The sequence below is a fragment of the Gobius niger genome (genome assembly GCF_951799975.1).
Source record: "Gobius niger genome assembly, chromosome: 7".
NCBI classification, from domain to species: Eukaryota; Metazoa; Chordata; class Actinopteri; order Gobiiformes; family Gobiidae; genus Gobius; species Gobius niger.
Genome location: NC_136858.1, coordinates 1,412,525 through 1,433,962, shown reverse-complemented (window position 1 = coordinate 1,433,962; position 21,438 = coordinate 1,412,525). Strand labels below are relative to the sequence as shown.

Below are 21,438 nucleotides of genomic sequence, written 5' to 3'. Positions count from 1 at the left end.
CACCAGGCGTCGCGCTGAAGCCGAAGGAATAGTGCCCCTCCTGCATCGGCACGTGCTGGTCCACGATGGCTCGCAGATGGGAGTTCCCGACAAGCAGAATGAACTAAGACCAAAAAAGAAACAATCTGTATTTAGTGATTGTCAGCACATCAAAAGTCACACATTTATTTCCTTCTCAAACTCGTGAACTTGCCTTCTTGTCGGGAGACTCCTGTGGGAGCACCAGCCGGTGCTGCTTCCCGGACACTCCAGTGGGCCAAACCTGGGGACGGTGTCGGTAGCCGGGTCCACGGGCTTCAAAGACAAGAGAAATCATTGTAATATCAAACAGAATTAAAAAGGAGGTGGAAGTATTCTGAAATCCACTTACGTTCCTCGACGGGGGGCCAAAGAGGAGAGGGATCGAGCTCCTCCTCAGGAACAGCCGACTGCCCCGGGAGCAGCTCGACGGGAACAGCGGACTGCCCCGCGAGCTCCTCCTCGTGAACAGCCGACTGCCCCGGGAGCAGCTCGACGGGACCAGACGACTCCCCCAGGAGCAGCTCGACGGGAACAGGGGACTGCCCCGCGAGCTCCTCCTCGGGAAGAGCGGACTGCCCCGCAAGCAGCTCGTCAGGTACAGCGCACTGCCCCGGGAGCAGCTCGACGGGAACAGAAGACTGCCCCGAGAGCTCCTCCTCAGGAACAGCGCACTGCCCCGCGAGCTGCTTCTCCCTCCTCCTCTTGGCCGCAAGGGATCGCCTGGACCCCTTGCCGCGCGGCATCTGAAATACAAAAGTGGAATGAGTAAACAACACAATGGTCAAACAATCAAACCGAAGTAGCCATGTCTTAAACTAAAGTCAGACGCATAGAGAAACAACACTTCATATCATCCTAGCCTCAGTCTTGTGATGGTGCTGTAGAAGGTACTGACCTCATTCTGGCATCAATGGACTGAGGCAGAGACGACCACAGCATGGACTGGTATGACTCAGTCCACACTGTCAACAGCTAAAGATTTAATTCAGGTTTAATGTGAAACAACTTCTGTCCTCAGTGTCCTCACAGACAGGACCAGACATGGACCAAGCCAGAACCAGCAAAACCAAAACCACATGATCCTAGATGTATCTAGTTTAACACCAAATATAGCCTAAAGTGAGATTTAGTCAACCTGCCAGACACAGACAATACATTTCCAAATCTGACAACAGAAAACGCTCCACTTCCCAAATTTTCACCAAAGAGTAACAAAAGAAAGACCTTATCCCAATCAGTACTAAGCCACTATCTCAGTTGTACCAAGAAGACAGTCATTTACGGCCCGTTTCATCAAAACATTCCACATAACATAAGCAACTAAAAACTATTAACTCAAAACAGTCAAATGATCTAAACTGTAGAATTCATCTGAACTGTAGAATTCATCATTAGTGGGACCCATCAGGTATAAGGCAATAAACAAAAAAGACGTACACAAGACACAGAGCCACACCAAGTCTGCACCAACAGTGTTATCATCACTACATTAAAACATGACGCTGCTCCACAACAAGAAAGAACCAACAGGTCTAATATATTGCCTTTAAACTGACAAATTTGGATGCTACAAATATGTTCCGAAAGTTAGGAATGAGTTTGGCCCACAAACAACATTTTAATTTAGTGATTTCCTTTTCTGTGTTTGCAATCAACAAAGTCACATAGGGCCTTTAAACACAGGGCAGCTCCTCCTCCTACCACAGACATGTCACAAATACAAACCCTGCATCAGGTCTGAAACAGTACCACTCTGAGGCTGAACCCTAAGCCAGACCAGAACACTACAGTAAAGTTCACATGAATCAAGAAAACAGCCGCTGTCAAACACAAGGTAAAATACCCACAAATATCAACTATTTTCTCCACACAAAAGTTGCATAATGCAGCTTTAAGTGAGACACAAGGACATTAACAAACAGAACGAGAAACAAACCTTAAACTGAAACATCCGCACCAAGCTTGGACCAGAATGCAAACTCTATACAAAACATGTAGACAGTTCCACCAGGAACAGAACTCATTTAGATTAAATCTTAGAGGAATCTATCAAGTTAAAATTAGCTTAAAATGAAAACAAATAAATCAAATCAACAAGACACAGAACCAAACCAAGTCTGCACCAAAACAAACATGAATACGCGACACAATGAAACTGTTCCACAACATGAAAGATGAGAAATCATGAACCAAAACATCTGAGACAAAATGGCCGCTCTCTATCACACAGATGTGCTGTCACAACAATAAACACTACATCAGGTCTGAATGAGCACCATACTGAGGCTGAACCTTCAGCCATGCCAACGCTCCTGTTCTTAACACACGCTCTCACAGCATCAATCCAAACATCACACAATAAAACAGAATGACCTGCAATACACACAATGGCCACCCAGAGCACTGCACTTCAGGGTCAAGGTCAAATACACACAAATATAAACTCTTTTTCCACATGAAAGTTACATAATGCAGCTTTAAGACACAAGGACATTAACAAACCTTACACTGAAACAAAATCTGCACTAAGCTTGGACCAGAACTCCACAAACTACAAACAAACCATGTAAACAGAGTCCTCCCAAGAACAGAACTCATTTAGATTAAATCTAAAATATGAACAATGCACTTTTAAGTAAGACACAAGGACATTAACAAAGAGAAAGAACCAAACATTACATCCTCTTACATGACACGCTCTCACATGTACCAGAACACGACATCAGGTCTGAACCAGAACCTGCGTACTACAGCACTACAGTCATGTTCACATGACACAAGAAAACAGAGCCACTGTCAAATACAAGGTCAAATATCTACAAATATCAACTCTTTCCACATAAAAGTTACATAATGCAGCTTTAAAGCAGTACTAAGTAACTCTTCCCCCTAGAGGCCATAAGCGCAACTGCAGGTGTAGTAGAAAGTTACGATTTTTTTAACTTATTAATTGTCTTGGAGAGTAAATACTACGCCAACAGGAAAGGCGAAGGGAGAGAGGGTTACAGTGCATCCAATTATACAATGGAAATATTTTTTTTCACTCAAACTTTGCTGTAAATACTGTTTAAAGTGACGTTAGCCCGCAGTTAGCTTTGCCCGTTAGCATGTTAGCTTCTTCTTCGTGATTTTATTAGTGTGTATTGCTTTCTCCGCACCGGTGGCAGTCAAGTTGCAAACATGGTTTTCTGTCCAGAGACACCAGGGGGAGATGAAAGACCCTCCAATCATCCCATAAACACTTCTATTACCCGCACAGGGACTACGAAAAGGATTTATTAAGGTAAACACGTTACTTAGTACTGCTTTAAGTAAGACACAGGGACAATAACAAACAGAACGAGAAACAAACCTTAAACTGAAACAACATCCGCACCAAGCTTGGACCAGATATCTACAAACTCTACACAAAACATGTAAACAGTCCCACCAGGAACAGAACTCATTTAGATTAAATTCTTAGAGGAATCTATCAAGTTAGCTTGAAATGAAAACAAATAAATCAAATCAACAAGACACAGAACCAAACCAAGTCTGCACCAAAACAAACATGAATACACGACACAATGAAACTGTTCAACATAAAAGATGAGAAATCATGATCCAAAACATCAGAGACAAAATGGCCGCTCTCTATCACACAGATGTGCTGTCACAACGATAAATACTACATCAGGTCTGAACGAGCACCATACTGAGGCTGAACCTTCAGTCATGCCAACACTCCTGTTCTTAACACACGCTCTCACAGCATCAATCCAAACATCACACAATAAAACAGAATGACCTGCAATACACACAATGGCCACCCAGAGCACGGCACTTCAGAGAATATGTACTCCTGTTCATCACAAGCAATCTCACAACAGAGAACCAGAAAAAGCAAACAAATAGGTGCTAACTGTTCAAAACTGGACATTTCATCCAATGCGAACAGGCAAAACCAAGCACAAAGACTTCTTTACAACAGTTTTAAATGATGGTTTACTTGTGAGGTGTCAGAGTAAAAACAGATCAAATGTGTGTATTTGACCTTGTAGTGACCCAGCGGCTGTGTATGAGTGGTCAACATGGCACCTTTACTTTCCACCACAGTGGTCTTTAAAACACTCCTGGAACAATTGTTAAGTAGGTTCCTTCCTGACCGCCAGAGGCGGTGCTGTAAGCACTGACAGAGAAGCTCTGGCGGTCATCCGGGATTCATAGAACCGTAGTTACATACGTAACTTTCGTTTTCTGATGAGGCTCAGTCAGCAGTGAAAACCTTTTAAACAATTGATCCTAGAGCATCCTAGAGACCACTGTGATGGAAAGTAAAGGCACCATGCTGACCACTCATACACCCACTGGGTTACTACAAGGTCAAATACCCACAAATATAAACTATTTTTCCACATAAAAGTTACATAATGCAGCTTTAAGACACAAGGACATTAACAAACCTTACACTGAAACAACATCCGCACTAAGCTTGGACCAGAACTCAACAAACTACAAACAAACCATGTAAACAGAGTCCTCCCAACAACAGAACTCATTTAGATTAAATCTAAAATATGAACAATGCACTTTTAAGACACAAGGACATAAACAAACAGAAAGAGAACCAAACATTATATCCTCTTACACGCTTTCACAAGTACCAGAACACTACAGGAAAGTTCACATGAATCAATACAACAAAACCACTGTCCTGTGAGTCACAACATGGCCACAGCACCACAGAAACAACAAGAGTAAACATAATGCCTTTTTTAAATACAAAGCCTTAGAACTACTCCTGTTCATCACACACAATCTCACACAGAGAACCAAAACATACACAAACAGATCAACTTAACTGTTGCACAAAACTATACAGTAAAAACGTGACACTACAGGACTAAACCAGAACTAGAACTCTGCATGGCCTACACAAACAATAAGACCCACCAGGCTCAGACATTATTGTGAATAGAAGACCTGCCATATTAAAATGATCCCCAAAACACAGAACTAAACCAAGTCTTCAACAAGACTGTCATCATCACTGCATGAACATTCACATGACTTGATAAAACTGTCCACAACATTAAAGATGTTTAAATCATGAACTGAAACGTCTAATGCAAACACAGCTCAGCACAGACGTGTTCTTCAAACAAGGACAAACACGTGTGAAACATAACCTTAGTCAGAACATTACATTTATATCATCACACACGCTGTCACAGCATTTATCCTCACTTCACACAATAAAACAGAATGACCTGCAATACACACAATGACCACCCAGAGCACTGCGCTTCAGAGAATATGTACTCCTGTTCATCACATGCAATCTCACAACAGAGAACCAGAAAAAAGCAAACAAATAGATGCCAACTGTGTCAAAACTGGACATTTTCACACAACACTACAGGCTACACCAACAAAGACTTGTTCCCCACAAACAGTTAAGCTACTAGAACAAAATAGTTTTAAATGATGATTTATTTGTGAAGTGTCACAATCGAGCCAACAAGTCTAATGCAAACACATTAGCAGCATCATATCTGACACAAAATGGCGGCTGTCCTTAAACACATAGAACCTCCTCTCACAAGTACAAACCCTACATCAGGTCTGAACCAGTACCAGAACACTACAGTAATGTTGACATGAATCACTATAACAGTACATTTATAGGTAACACTTTATTTTACACTACCACTGATACATTGTACCTGCCACATTTAGTACAGTGTAATCTGCTCTGTAACCATGTGTTATGGTTACATAGAACATTACATTGTACTAAATGTGGCAGGTACAAAGTAATCAAGGGTAATGTAAAATAAAGTGTTACCCATGTATATTCACATTGCAATAAAACCGCCTGAGCAACTGTCCTGCAGACACAAAATGGCTGCCTATTACAGTTTTGTTCCTTTAGTAACACAGAAGGTTTAGTTTACCTCCTTCACTAGTTTCGATCGCTTCCTGTGATCTTCTTCATCTCCCTCCTTCCAGAGGAAGATCACAGGAAGTGATTGAAACTAGTGAAGCAGGTAAACTAAACCTTCTGTATTACTAAAAGAACAAAACTGGAATAGACTTAACCTAACAAGACAGTATGAACCTTTTACAAAGACGAAATGGCTGCCCACAGCACTGCACTTCAGATATTATAATATAAACACCTGTACATCACACACGCTACCACAGCAGAGAGTCAGCAAAAAACACCACCACACAGAGGCTAACTGTGCTCCAAATTTCACCCAATGCAAACAGGCAAAACCAAGAACAAAGACTTCTTCACAACAGTTTTAAATGATGATTTACTTGTGAGGTGTCAGAGTAAAAACAGATCAAATGTGTGTATTTGACCTTGTAGTGACCCAGCGGCTGTGTATGAGTGGTCAACATGGCACCTTTACTTTCCACCACAGTGGTCTTTAAAACACTCCTGGATCAATTGTTAAGTAGGTTCCCTCCTGACCGCCAGAGGCCGAGAAGCTCTGGCGGTCATCCGGGATTCATAGAACCGTAGTTACATACGTAACTTTCATTTTCTGATGAGGCTCAGTCAGCAGTGAAAACCTTTTAAAACAATTGATCCTGGAGCATCCTAGAGACCACTGTGATGGAAAGTAAAGGCACCATGCTGACCACTCATACACCCACTGGGTTACTACAAGGTCAAATACCCACAAATATAAACTATTTTTCCACATAAAAGTTACATAATGCAGCTTTAAGACACAAGGACATTAACAAACCTTACACTGAAACAACATCCGCACTAAGCTTGGACCAGAACTCAACAAACTACAAACAAACCATGTAAACAGAGTCCTCCCAAGAACAGAACTCATTTAGATTAAATCTAAAATATGAACAATGCACTTTTAAGACACAAGGACATAAACGAACAGAAAGAGAACCAAACATTATATCCTCTTACACGCTTTCACAAGTACCAGAACACTACAGGAAAGTTCACATGAATCAATACAACAAAACCACTGTCCTGTGAGTCACAACATGGCCACAGCACCACAGAAACAACAACAGTAAACATAATGCCTTTTTAAAATACAAAGCCTTAGAACTACTCCTGTTCATCACACACAATCTCACACAGAGAACCAAAACATACACAAACAGATCAACTTAACTGTTGCACAAAACTGTACAGTAAAAACGTGACACTACAGGACTAAACAAGAACTCTGCAAGGCCTACACAAACAATAAGACCCACCAGGGTCAGACATTATTGTGAATAGAAGACCTGCCATATTAAAATGATCCCCAAAACACAGAACTAAACCAAGTCTTCAACAAGACTGTCATCATCACTGCATGAATAGTCACATGACTTGGTAAAACAGCAGCTGCACAACATTAAAGATGTTTAAATCATGAACTGAAACATCTAATGCAAACACAGCTCAGCACAGACGTGTTCAAACATGAACACGTGTGAAACCTAACCTTAGTCAGAACATTACATTTATATCATCACACACGCTGTCACAGCATTTATCCTCACGTCACACAATAAAACAGAATGACCTGCAATACACACAATGACCACCCAGAGCACTGCGCTTCAGAGAATATGTACTCCTGTTCATCACATGCAATCTCACAACAGAGAACCAGAAAAAAGCAAACAAATAGATGCCAACTGTGTCAAAACTGGACATTTTCACACAACACTACAGGCTACACCAACAAAGACTTGTTCCCCACAAACAGTTAAGCTACTAGAACAAAATAGTTTTAAATGATGATTTATTTGTGAAGTGTCACAATCGAGCCAACAAGTCTAATGCAAACACATTAGCAGCATCATATCTGACACAAAATGGCGGCTGTCCTTAAACACACAGAACATCGTCCCTCCTCTCACAAGTACAAACCCTACATCAGGTCTGAACCAGTACCAGAACACTACAGTAATGTTGACATGAATCACTATAACAGTACATTTATAGGTAACACTTTATTTTACACTACCACTGATACATTGTACCTGCCACATTTAGTACAGTGTAATCTGCTCTGTAACCATGTGTTATGGTTACATAGAACATTACATTGTACTAAATGTGGCAGGTACAAAGTAATCAAGGGTAATGTAAAATAAAGTGTTACCCATGTATATTCACATTGCAATAAAACCGCCTGAGCAACTGTCCTGCAGACACAAAATGGCTGCCTATTACAGTTTTGTTCCTTTAGTAACACAGAAGGTTTAGTTTACCTCCTTCACTAGTTTCGATCGCTTCCTGTGATCTTCTTCATCTCCCTCCTTCCAGAGGAAGATCACAGGAAGTGATTGAAACTAGTGAAGCAGGTAAACTAAACCTTCTGTATTACTAAAAGAACAAAACTGGAATAGACTTAACCTAACAAGACAGTATGAACCTTTTACAAAGACGAAATGGCTGCCCACAGCACTGCACTTCAGATATTATAATATAAACACCTGTACATCACACACGCTACCACAGCAGAGAGTCAGCAAAAAACACCACCACACAGAGGCTAACTGTGCTCCAAATTTCACCCAATGCAAACAGGCAAAACCAAGAACAAAGACTTCTTCACAACAGTTTTAAATGATGATTTACTTGTGAGGTGTCAGAGTAAAAACAGATCAAATGTGTGTATTTGACCTTGTAGTGACCCAGCGGTTGTATATGAGTGGTCAACATGGCACCTTTACTTTCCATCACAGTGGTCTTTAAAACACTCCTAAAAGTTACACAATGAAGCTTTAAGTAAGACACAAGGACATTAACAGAACGAGAAACTAGCCTGAAATGTACAGACCATCACTTTAAAGCCACACAGTGGGAACATTCCAGATTATATGAGCAACTGAAAACTATTGCCAATTTCAAACATTCACAAACAGATCAGATAAGCAATTGCAAAAAGCGGACTAATCAGAAATACACGATGCAACTTAAAACACAAAACACCAACTCAATCTTAACCTAGAACATCAGAACTAAAGCAGAAATCTTCATAGAGAACATGTGCAATAAATCTGAATGTTCCACATCATGAAAGACGACAAGTCATGAACCAACAGGTCGACAGCATTGGCTGCAATAACAAACAGAGGAGCAGCATCCTCCCCCTCACAGCAGGTCTGAACCATAACCTTAGTCAGAACATTACACAATTACATTACCTTCACATCACACAATAAAACAGCCTCATCACACACTCACAGCAGAGAAACACAAAAAAAACACATCACCACAGAGGATCTAACTGTTAATAACTGGACCATTTCACCTAATGCAAACAAGAAATAAGAGTGTTCCTCACTAACAAAACAACTTCAATAAGATAGTGATTTGAAAAGGATAGAAAAGCAAACTTAATCTCCATAAAATCAGTTTTTAAAAAAACATGCTATTTTGTTTAAGAAACATTAGGTGTTAAGTGACACTATAAAACTGTTCCAAAACATATTTACAACATGAAGAATGAAAAAAGATGAACCAGCAGGTCTAATGCAAACACAGTCCCAGAATCAAAATGGCGGCTCTCCATCACACAGACACCTCTCACGAGGAGGAACATTAGGTCTGAACCAGTACCACACTGAGACTGGACCATGAGCCAGGGTCAGACTTTATTGTGAATAGAAGACCTGCCATATTAAAATGATCCACAAAACACAGAACTAAACCAAGTCTTCAACAGGACTGTCATCATCACTGCATGAACATTCACATGACTTGATAAAACTGTCCACAACATTAAAGATGTTTAAATCATGAACTGAAACGTCTAATGCAAACACAGCTCAGCACAGACGTGTTCTTCAAACAAGGACAAACACGTGTGAAACATAACCTTAGTCAGAACATTACATTTATATCATCACACACGCTCTCATAGCATTTATCCTCACGTCACACAATAAAACAGGCTGAGCAAATGACCTGCAATACACACAATGACCACCCAGAGCACTGCGCTTCAGAGAATATGTACTCCTGTTCATCACATGCAATCTCACAACAGAGAACCAGAAAAAAGCAAACAAATAGATGCCAACTGTGTCAAAACTGGACATTTTCACACAACACTACAGGCTACACCAACAAAGACTTGTTCCCCACAAACAGCTAAGCTACTAGAACAAAATAGTTTTAAATGATGATTTATTTGTGAAGTGTCACAGTCGAGCCAACAAGTCTAATGCAAACACATTAGCAGTATCATATCTGACACAAAATGGCGGCTGTCCTTAAACACACAGAACATCGTCCCTCCTCTCACAAGTACAAACCCTACATCAGGTCTGAACCAGTACCAGAACACTACAGTAATGTTGACATGAATCAATACATTACATTTATAACCTTCCAAACAATTGATCCTGGAGCGTCCTAGAGACCACTGTGATGGAAAGTAAAGGCACTATGCTGACCACTCATACACCCACTGGGTTACTACAAGGTCAAATACCCACATGAAAGTTACATAATGCAGCTTTAAGTAACACACAAGGACATTAACAAACAGAACGAGAAACAAGCCTTACGCTGAAACAAAATCCGCACTAAGCTTGGACCAGAACTCTACAAACTACAAACAAACCATGTAAACAGAGTCCTCCCAACAACACAACTCATTTAGATTCAATCTAAGATATGAACAATGCACTTTTAAGTAAGACACAAGGACTTGTGAGGTGTCACATGGCACAATAAAACTGTTCCACAAGCAGACAGATGAACCAACAGATGTAATGCAAACACATTAGCAGCCTCACACGGACACAAAACCCTACATCAGCTCAGTACCACAAAAAAGATCACATCAATCAAGAAAACACAGTCACTGTGACACACAACATGGCCGCCTCTGTCTTGTGACACAGAAAATGGCCGCCACAGCACCAAACTACAGAGCTTGACAACAAGAATAAACACACAATGCCTTTTTATAATGTCAACACTTATTGTGCTCAAAGCCTTACAACTCCTGTTCACTCACAATCTCACAGCAAAGAACCCGAGCAAAACAACACTATACTGAGGCCAACTGTGTCTAGAACTGGACTAGACAGGCTATAATCAAATGCAAGGTAAACGGGCAGAAACATAAAGACCATCACATTAAAGCCAAACAGTGCAAACATTCCAGATTATATGAGCAACTGAAAACTATTGTCAATTTCAAACATTCACAAACAGATCAGATAAGCAATTGCAAAAAGCGGACTAATCAGAAATACACGATGCAACTTCAACACAAAACACCAACTCAATCTTAACCTAGAACATCAGAACTAAAGCAGAAATCTTCATAGAGAACATGTGCAATAAATCTGAATGTTCCACATCATGAAAGACGACAAGTCATGAACCAACAGGTCGACAGCATTGGCTGCAATAACAAACAGAGGAGCAGCATCCTCCCCCTCACAGCAGGTCTGAACCATAACCTTAGTCAGAACATTACACAATTACATTACATTACCTTCACATCACACAATAAAACAGCCTCATCACACACGCTCTCACAGCAGAGAAACACAAAAAAACACATCACCACAGAGGATCTAACTGTTAATAACTGGACCATTTCACCTAATGCAAACAAGAAATAAGAGTGTTCCTCACTAACAAAACACTTCAACTTCAATAAGATAGTGATTTGAAAAGGATAGAAAAGCCAACTTAATCTCCATAAAATCAGTTTTTAAAAAAAACATGCTATTTTGTTTAAGAAACATTAGGTGTTAAGTGACACTATAAAACTGTTCCAAAACATATTTACAACATGACGAATGAAAAAAGATGAACCAGCAGGTCTAATGCAAACACAGTCCCAGAATCAAAATGGCGGCTCTCCATCACACAGACACCTCTCACGAGGAGGAACATTAGGTCTGAACCAGTACCACACTGAGACTGGACCATGAGCCAGGTCAGAACACGACAGTAAAGATCACATGAATCAAGAAAACAGAGCCACTGTCAAATACAAGGTCAAATACCCACAAATATCAACTCTTTTCTCCACATAAAAGTTGCATAACGCAGCTTGTAAGACACAAGGACATTAACAAACAGAATGAGAAACAAACCTTAAACTGAAACATCTGCACCAAGCTTGGACCAGAATGCAAACTATACAAAACATGTAAACAGTCCCACCAGGAACAGAACTCATTTAGATTAAATCTTAGAGGAATCTATCAAGTTAAAATTAGCTTAAAATGAAAACAATTAATCAAATCAACAAGACACAGAACCAAACCAAGTCTGCACCAAAAACAAACATGAATACACGACACAATGAAACTGTTCCACAACATGAAAGATGAGAAATCATGAACCAAAACACCTGAGACAAAATGGCCGCTCTCTATCACACAGATGTGCTGTCACAACGATAAACACTACATCAGGTCTGAATGAGCACCATACTGAGGCTGAACCTTCAGTCATGCCAACGCTCCTGTTCTTAACACACGCTCTCACAGCATCAATCCAAACATCACACAATAAAACAGAATGACCTGCAATACACACAATGGCCACCCAGAGCACGGCACTTCAGAGAATATGTACTCCTGTTCATCACAAGCAATCTCACAACAGAGAACCAGAAAAAGCAAACAAATAGGTGCTAACTGTTCAAAACTGGACATTTCATCCAATGCGAACAGGCAAAACCAAGCACAAAGACGTCTTCACAACAGTTTTAAATGATGATTTACTTGTGAGGTGTCAGAGTAAAAACAGATCAAATGTGTGTATTTGACCTTGTAGTGACCCAGCGGCTGTGTATGAGTGGTCAACATGGCACCTTTACTTTCCACCACAGTGGTCTTTAAAACACTCCTGGATCAATTGTTAAGTAGGTTCCCTCCTGACCGCCAGAGGCGGTGCTGTAAGCACTGACAGAGAAGCTCTGGCGGTCATCCGGGATTCATAGAACCGTAGTTACATACGTAACTTTCGTTTTCTGATGAGGCTCAGTCAGCAGTGAAAACCTTTTAAAACAATTGATCCTGGAGCGTCATAGAGACCACTGTGATGGAAAGTAAAGGCACCATGCTGACCACTCATACACCCACTGGGTTACTACAAGGTCAAATACCCACAAATATAAACTATTTTTCCACATAAAAGTTACATAATGCAGCTTTAAGACACAAGGACATTAACAAACCTTACACTGAAACAACATCCGCACTAAGCTTGGACCAGAACTCAACAAACTACAAACAAACCATGTAAACAGAGTCCTCCCAAGAACAGAACTCATTTAGATTAAATCTAAAATATGAACAATGCACTTTTAAGTAAGACACAAGGACATTAACAAACAGAAAGAGAACCAAACATTACATCCTCTTACATGACACGCTCTCACAAGTACCAGAACACTACATCAGGTCTGAACCAGTACCTGTGAACCAGAACACTACAGGAAAGTTCACATGAATCAATATAACAGAACCACTGTCCTGTGAGTCACAACATGGCCACAGCACCACAGAAACAACAAGAGTAAACATAATGCCTTTTTAAAATACAAAGCCTTTGAACTACTCCTGTTCATCACACACAATCTCACACAGAGAACCAGAGCAAAATACTATACTGAGGCTAACTGTGTCTAAAAGTGGTCATAGACAGATTATAATTAAATGCAGATAAGGTAAACAGGCAAAGATGGACAGACCATCACTTTAAAGCCGCACAGTGGAAACATTTCAGATTATACAAGCAACTAAAAACTATTGTCACTTTAAAACATACACAAACAGATCAACTTAAAGGTCCTATATCATGCAAAATTGACTTTTTGGAGCTTTTAGCCATGTTGTTATGCTATTTCCTTATCAAAAACACCCCAGAGTGGTCTGTGGCTTCATTCACGCAGCTCTCAGTAATCCTCCTGAATCCTGCTCTCTGAGCAGCTGCTCCTCCCTCTCCTGGTGAACGACTGAGTGTTCAGTTGTGTCGTAACAGCGACAGCAAAGATGGACAGACCATCACTTTAAAGCCACACAGTGGAAACATTCCAGATTATATGAGCAACTAAAACCTATTGTTACTTTAAAACATAAACAAACAGATCAACTTAACTGTTGCACAAAACTGTACAGTAAAAACGTGACACTACAGGACTAAACAAGAACCAGAACTCTGCATGGCCTACACAAACAATAAGACCCACCAGGGTCAGACTTTATTGTAAATAGAAGACCTGCCATATTAAAATGATCCACAAAACACAGAACTAAACCAAGTCTTCAACAGGACTGTCATCATCACTGCATGAACATTCACATGACTTGATAAAACTGTCCACAACATTAAAGATGTTTAAATCATGAACTGAAACGTCTAATGCAAACACAGCTCAGCACAGACGTGTTCTTCAAACAAGGACAAACACGTGTGAAACATAACCCTAGTCAGAACATTACATTTATATCACACACGCTCTCATAGCATTTATCCTCACGTCACACAATAAAACAGGCTGAGCAAATGACCTGCAATACACACAATGACCACCCAGAGCACTGCGCTTCAGAGAATATGTACTCCTGTTCATCACATGCAATCTCACAACAGAGAACCAGAAAAAAAGCAAACAAATAGATGCCAACTGTGTCAAAACTGGACATTTTCACACAACACTACAGGCTACACCAACAAAGACTTGTTCCCCACAAACAGTTAAGCTACTAGAACAAAATAGTTTTAAATGATGATTTATTTGTGAAGTGTCACAATCGAGCCAACAAGTCTAATGCAAACACATTAGCAGTATCATATCTGACACAAAATGGCGGCTGTCCTTAAACACACAGAACATCGTCCCTCCTCTCACAAGTACAAACCCTACATCAGGTCTGAACCAGTACCAGAACACTACAGTAATGTTGACATGAATCACTATAACAGTACATTTATAGGTAACACTTTATTTTACACTACCACTGATACATTGTACCTGCCACATTTAGTACAGTGTAATCTGCTCTGTAACCATGTGTTATGGTTACATAGAACATTACATTGTACTAAATGTGGCAGGTACAAAGTAATCAAGGGTAATGTAAAATAAAGTGTTACCCATGTATATTCACATTGCAATAAAACCGCCTGAGCAACTGTCCTGCAGACACAAAATGGCTGCCTATTACAGTTTTGTTCCTTTAGTAACACAGAAGGTTTAGTTTACCTCCTTCACTAGTTTCGATCGCTTCCAGTGATCTTCTTCATCTCCCTCCTTCCAGAGGAAGAGATTGAAACTAGTGAAGCAGGTAAACTAAACCTTCTGTATTACTAAAAGAACAAAACTGGAATAGACTTAACCTAACAAGACAGTATGAACCTTTTACAAAGACGAAATGGCTGCCCACAGCACTGCACTTCAGATATTATAATATAAACACCTGTACATCACACACGCTACCACAGCAGAGAGTCAGCAAAAAACACCACCACACAGAGGCTAACTGTGCTCCAAATTTCACCCAATGCAAACAGGCAAAACCAAGAACAAAGACTTCTTCACAACAGTTTTAAATGATGATTTACTTGTGAGGTGTCAGAGTAAAAACAGATCAAATGTGTGTATTTGACCTTGTAGTGACCCAGCGGTTGTATATGAGTGGTCAACATGGCACCTTTACTTTCCATCACAGTGGTCTTTAAAACACTCCTAAAAGTTACACAATGAAGCTTTAAGTAAGACACAAGGACATTAACAGAACGAGAAACTAGCCTGAAATGTACAGACCATCACTTTAAAGCCACACAGTGGGAACATTCCAGATTATATGAGCAACTGAAAACTATTGCCAATTTCAAACATTCACAAACAGATCAGATAAGCAATTGCAAAAAGCGGACTAATCAGAAATACACGATGCAACTTAAAACACAAAACACCAACTCAATCTTAACCTAGAACATCAGAACTAAAGCAGAAATCTTCATAGAGAACATGTGCAATAAATCTGAATGTTCCACATCATGAAAGACGACAAGTCATGAACCAACAGGTCGACAGCATTGGCTGCAATAACAGAGGAGCAGCATCCTCCCCCTCACAGCAGGTCTGAACCATAACCTTAGTCAGAACATTACACAATTACATTACATTACCTTCACATCACACAATAAAACAGCCTCATCACACACTCACAGCAGAGAAACACAAAAAAAACACATCACCACAGAGGATCTAACTGTTAATAACTGGACCATTTCACCTAATGCAAACAAGAAATAAGAGTGTTCCTCACTAACAAAACAACTTCAATAAGATAGTGATTTGAAAAGGATAGAAAAGCTAACTTAATCTCCATAAAATCAGTTTTTAAAAAAACATGCTATTTTGTTTAAGAAACATTAGGTGTTAAGTGACACTATAAAACTGTTCCAAAACATATTTACAACATGAAGAATGAAAAAAGATGAACCAGCAGGTCTAATGCAAACACAGTCCCAGAATCAAAATGGCGGCTCTCCATCACACAGACATCTCTCACGAGGAGGAACATTAGGTCTGAACCAGTACCACACTGAGACTGGACCATGAGCCAGGTCAGAACACGACAGTAAAGTTAACATGGATCAATAAAACAGAGCCCTGTTACACATGAGACACAAAATGGCCGCCCGTGTTATGCAGATAATAGCACATGGAAGAGACGTAATGGCCGCCGGAGCATGAGACGCAACTTCAAAGGCACAGTGAAAAAAGCCTACTAGCCGCATTAGCATATGAAGAAAACATGAGGCCTTCATCCACAACTAAACGAAAATCAACCTAAAGCCAATATTAATGAATGTGGTCGACCTACAACAGCGTGATAGCACATTTAGCATCTTTATGCCATTATTTTAGCTCTATTATGTGATCACTGAACACGTTGCACAGGGCACAGTGACATAGAAAAAAAGCCTGCTAGCTGCATTAGCATATGAAGAAAACAGAGGCCTCCATCCACAACTAAACGAAAATCAAACTAAAGCCAACATTAATGAACTCTGTCAACCTACAACAGCGTGATAGACATTTAGCCAACAATAAGCATCCAGCAGAAGTAAATTAAATCACACAAAAGCCAGCCTTAATGCACGAGGTCTTCAAACACCACCTGGTAGCAACATTAGCATCTGAGAACAATAGGCTAACAAACAAAACTAAACTTAATCACAAAAAAGCTAGCACTTTACCCCAACATTTGAAATAAACAGCAATAAAGAGAGTAAAACATTGTTTTTTCTTACCTTCTCCTGGGAAAGTGGCTCTTTGCTGAAGTCAAAGACGATCAGACGGTCCTTTCTCCAGCCGAAGAAGATGTCCTCAATCCAAAAAAAAAGTCCACACAAAAGACGATAAAACTCACAAAAGACTACAAAAGACTAACAACCAAAAAACAGTAATCCAATGATCCGATGATCGCAAAGGCAAGCCAAAGTTAGAGAAGACAAATCTGGTTCAACCACAGCTGACTTCAGCAGAAGTCTGGAACGTTCTGTCCTCTCCCCCTTCTATTTATAGACTCCAGTGAGTCACAGATGCGCCGTCTCTCCACCAATCAGAGCGGAGGGAGGGGAGGGTGGGGCTCGTGGGGGAGGGGAGGGGCGCTGTTACTGGGCAGAAAATACACAGGGATGGGAGGGGCTGAGGAGACGTGCTCTGTGCGGAGCAGAAACAGACACAGAAACAGCCTCCGTTTGGACATGATTAGTTTAGTGAGTTTAAGGACTACAAATATAAACCAGGACAGGAGAGATTATTTGTTTCTGAGATACTTATATCTGCACAAGAGCTGTGTGATCAGGGGAGAGTTATTTGATCACAATTCTTAGTAGATTTCTGTTTCTCTTTGGCTCAATGGTTAATCACTCAGACTGGAGTTTGAGAGATGTAGTTTCTAAACTGGGAGTTCTTTGTACTTTATAAACAGATATTATACAGATATACTTTTACTCCTGTGATGACGTGATTTACAATAATTAAATAAGACATGTATTATACTGATGGAAAATATTTGCTCTTAAAGAAAGGACAGAAAGTGGCCAGAGAATTGCATATTTGCATTTGCAACAATAGCATAACATTTATTGAACATTTAAGTCGTTTTTTTTGGGGGGGGGTTTACTCAAATAAATCAACACAGAAGCTAAATCTGTGGAATAGTGGTTCATTGATGACAGGTGGAGATGCATAATGAGATCCTGTGTTTGCCTGATCGCTCACATGATTTAATCACACTTAATGTAAGTAAAGTCAGAAATGCCAGGCACGCTGGTGCCTTCTGTATGTGTAGTCACAAAGTTTTACTCAATGTTAAAATGATTTTTATTTTTTTGAAACATGTGTTCCATTTGTGGGAAATAAAAAAGGCGCGACAGCGCCACCTACAAAAGTGAAAATACTCCCATGAAAAAAAGATAAACAGTATATTGACCCTTCACCCCTGGACACAACAAATGTAAACCAATGACAGTGGGCGCGATAGCGCCCCCTCTAGTTTGAGAAGAAAAAATGCATTGGTAGTCAAACAATTAGTTTGTAGGAAATGTATGTAATTTGGCAGAATAATAGTTGATGGCATCCTGATAAAATAAGCTAATAGGAACCACACGGTGTTTTGTACGGTGTTGCCATGGAGACAACTGAGGCCCACCATGTTTTTCTGACGGGACAGACACATAGATCTCACATTATACAACATTACAGCGCGTTAGCGCCCTCTATAAGGAGCTTGTGGCCAGTGGTCATTGAAGTACGGCCGTACAACGCTGCTTGTGAAACAAAAAAGATTTGGGGCGCGCTAGCGCCCACTACAGGTTGGAGCCATTATTCGCATGGACAGGTTAAATATTTAGTTTTGACAAAGATTAATGGCACATCAGGGCAATAAAATGTAGTTGGCGCGTTAGCGCCCTCGGTAGGGTAGGGCAATGGAGATGCAACAATCGAGGCACAGACGGTGGTCAGTGAAATAGAGCCCGATGCTGCTTGTGAAATTAAATAGATTATGGGCGCGCTAGCGCCCTCTGCATGTTGGAGCCATTATTCACATGGAGGCAAAAAATGCCGTTTTCATGTTTACTGACAAAGATTAATGGCACTCAAGGGCAATAAAATATAGTGGGCGCGCCAGCGCCCTCTTCAGGTGGGTGCCATTATTCACAAGGACAGGCTAAAATGCAACTTTTCGTCTGTGTTTACTGACGGATTAATGGTACATCAGGGCAATAAAATGTAGTGGTGTTACAGAGGCGCTAAAGGAGGCACGGCCCGCGAGGGCCGTTCGATGCCGCTTGCGGCTTTAATTAGGCCCGAGCGGCCTGCCGTCGCAAGGGCCTATTGTAATCGCAATCACAGCGCAGTGCGCGCAGCGCACTGAACCTAAGTGCGCGGAGCGCACAAAAACAGCGCGAAGCGCTGTCCCCATGTCAACCGTAAACTCACCATGTAAAACAGTGACAGCCCACACCGGAGGTGTGGCCCTTTATACTTATTATTGCATTAAAATTAATGGGGGTATATAGTGTGAATGGGGGTATATAGTGGATGACGAGCGCGAAGCGCTCGTCATCCACCCAGGAACCCCACGGGTGCGTGCGGATCGTTGAAAGCTTTCCAAAAATGTATAATATGATATCGTCGCGAAAGCGACGATATTGTTTTTCTCGGAAATATTATTAGGCCCGAGCGGCCTGCCGTCGCAAGGGCCTATTGTAATCGTAATCACAGCGCAGTGCGCGCAGCGCACTGAACCTAAGTGCGCGGAGCGCACAAAAACAGCGCGAAGCGCTGTCCCCATGTCAACCGTAAACTCACCATGTAAAACAGTGAAGCCCACACCGAAGGTGTGGGCCCTTTATACTTATTATTGCATTAAAATGAATGGGGGTATATAGTGTGAATGGGGGTATATAGTGGATGACGAGCGCGAAGCGCTCGTCATCCACCCAGGAACCCCACGGGTGCGTGCGGATCGTTGAAAGCTTTCCAAAAATGTATAATATGATATCGTCGCGAAAGCGACGATATTGTTTTTGTCGAAAATATTATTATTCTTTCTTTCTTTCTTCTTCTTTCTTCTTTCTTCTTTCTTCTTCTGCTCTTTGAGCAAGAATTTGACCCCCTGAACATTGTCGAAAACTCACCAAACTTTGCCCAAAATTCAGGTCCGGTGAAAAATTAATTAAAATGTGTGTTTCATATTGGGGGGGAAAAAAATGGTGCGACAGCGCCACCTACAAAAGTGAAAATACATTACGCCAATGGGGGAGGGGCCGAAGTAAACTTTGTCGTAGAGCTACGAGATTCGGTACAGATATTCGTCATGTGACGACAAAAAAAATATATTATTGTGGCCACGCCCCCTGACAAACCGGAAGTCTGCCATTTTGAAAGGAAGACCGGAGAATGCTGAGTCAGCGTTTTCGCTGACTTCGCATTTTAACAAACTCCTCCTAGGGCGTTTCACCAAATGAGCTCAAAATCGCTCCAGCTCATCTCGAGATGTGGCGCATCAAAAGTTATCCAAATTTTTTGGCTAGGTTTTACGGTTTGTTTGCGGCGAAGCCGCAATCTTTACGAAGAATTTTGCGATTCATCAAAAACTAAAAATCGCTCCCATTCGCACAAACAAACTCCGATTAAAAATCGGAAATATACATTTTATTGACCTTTCACCCCTGGACACAGCAAATGTGAAAAAGTGACATTGGGCGCGATAGCGCCCCCTCCAGGTGCAGAAGAAAAAATGCATTATGGGAAAAAAATTAGTTTGTCGGAAATGGATGAAATTCGGTACAAAAATAGTTGATGGCATCCCGATCCAAAAAGCCAATGAGACCCATATCGCATTTTGTACGGTGTTGCCATGGTGAATCAAAATACATTGCGTCTATGGAGGCGGGACCAATCGGGGCCAACGTCTACTTTGTCGTAGAGCAACGAGATTCGGTAGAGATATTCGTCATGAGACGACAAACAAAAAATATTATTGTGGCCACGCCCCCTGACAAACCGGAAGTCCGCCATTTTGACAGGAAGTCCTGTGAATGCTGAGTCAGCGTTTTCGCTGACTTCGCATTTTAACGAACTCCTCCTAGGGCGTTTCACCAAATGAGCTCAAAATCGCTCCAGCTCATCTCGAGATGTGGGGCATCAAAAGTTATCCAAATTTTTTGGCTATGTTTTACAGTTTGTTTGCGGCGAAGCCGCAATCTTTACGAAGATTTTTGCGATTCATCAAAAATTAAAATTCGCTCCCATTCGCACAAACAAACTCCGATTAAAAATCGGAAATATACATTTTATTGACCTTTCACCCCTGGACGCAACAAATGTGAAAAAGTGACATTGGGCGCGATAGCGCCCCCTCCAGGTGCAGAAGAAAAAA

The 21,438-nt window shown here is 41.0% G+C and overlaps 2 protein-coding genes across 2 annotated transcripts in view; both read right to left on the bottom strand.

Annotated features, from left to right (window-relative positions):
- Nucleotides 1-21,438, bottom strand: part of poc1b (POC1 centriolar protein B) — a gene marked incomplete at its 3' end in the record, with an annotated part of 379,874 nt that overhangs the window by 108,859 nt on the left and 249,577 nt on the right. The window lies entirely within an intron of this gene.
- Nucleotides 1-21,438, bottom strand: part of LOC306965077 (uncharacterized protein) — a gene marked incomplete at both ends in the record, with an annotated part of 30,836 nt that overhangs the window by 1,756 nt on the left and 7,642 nt on the right. The window lies entirely within an intron of this gene.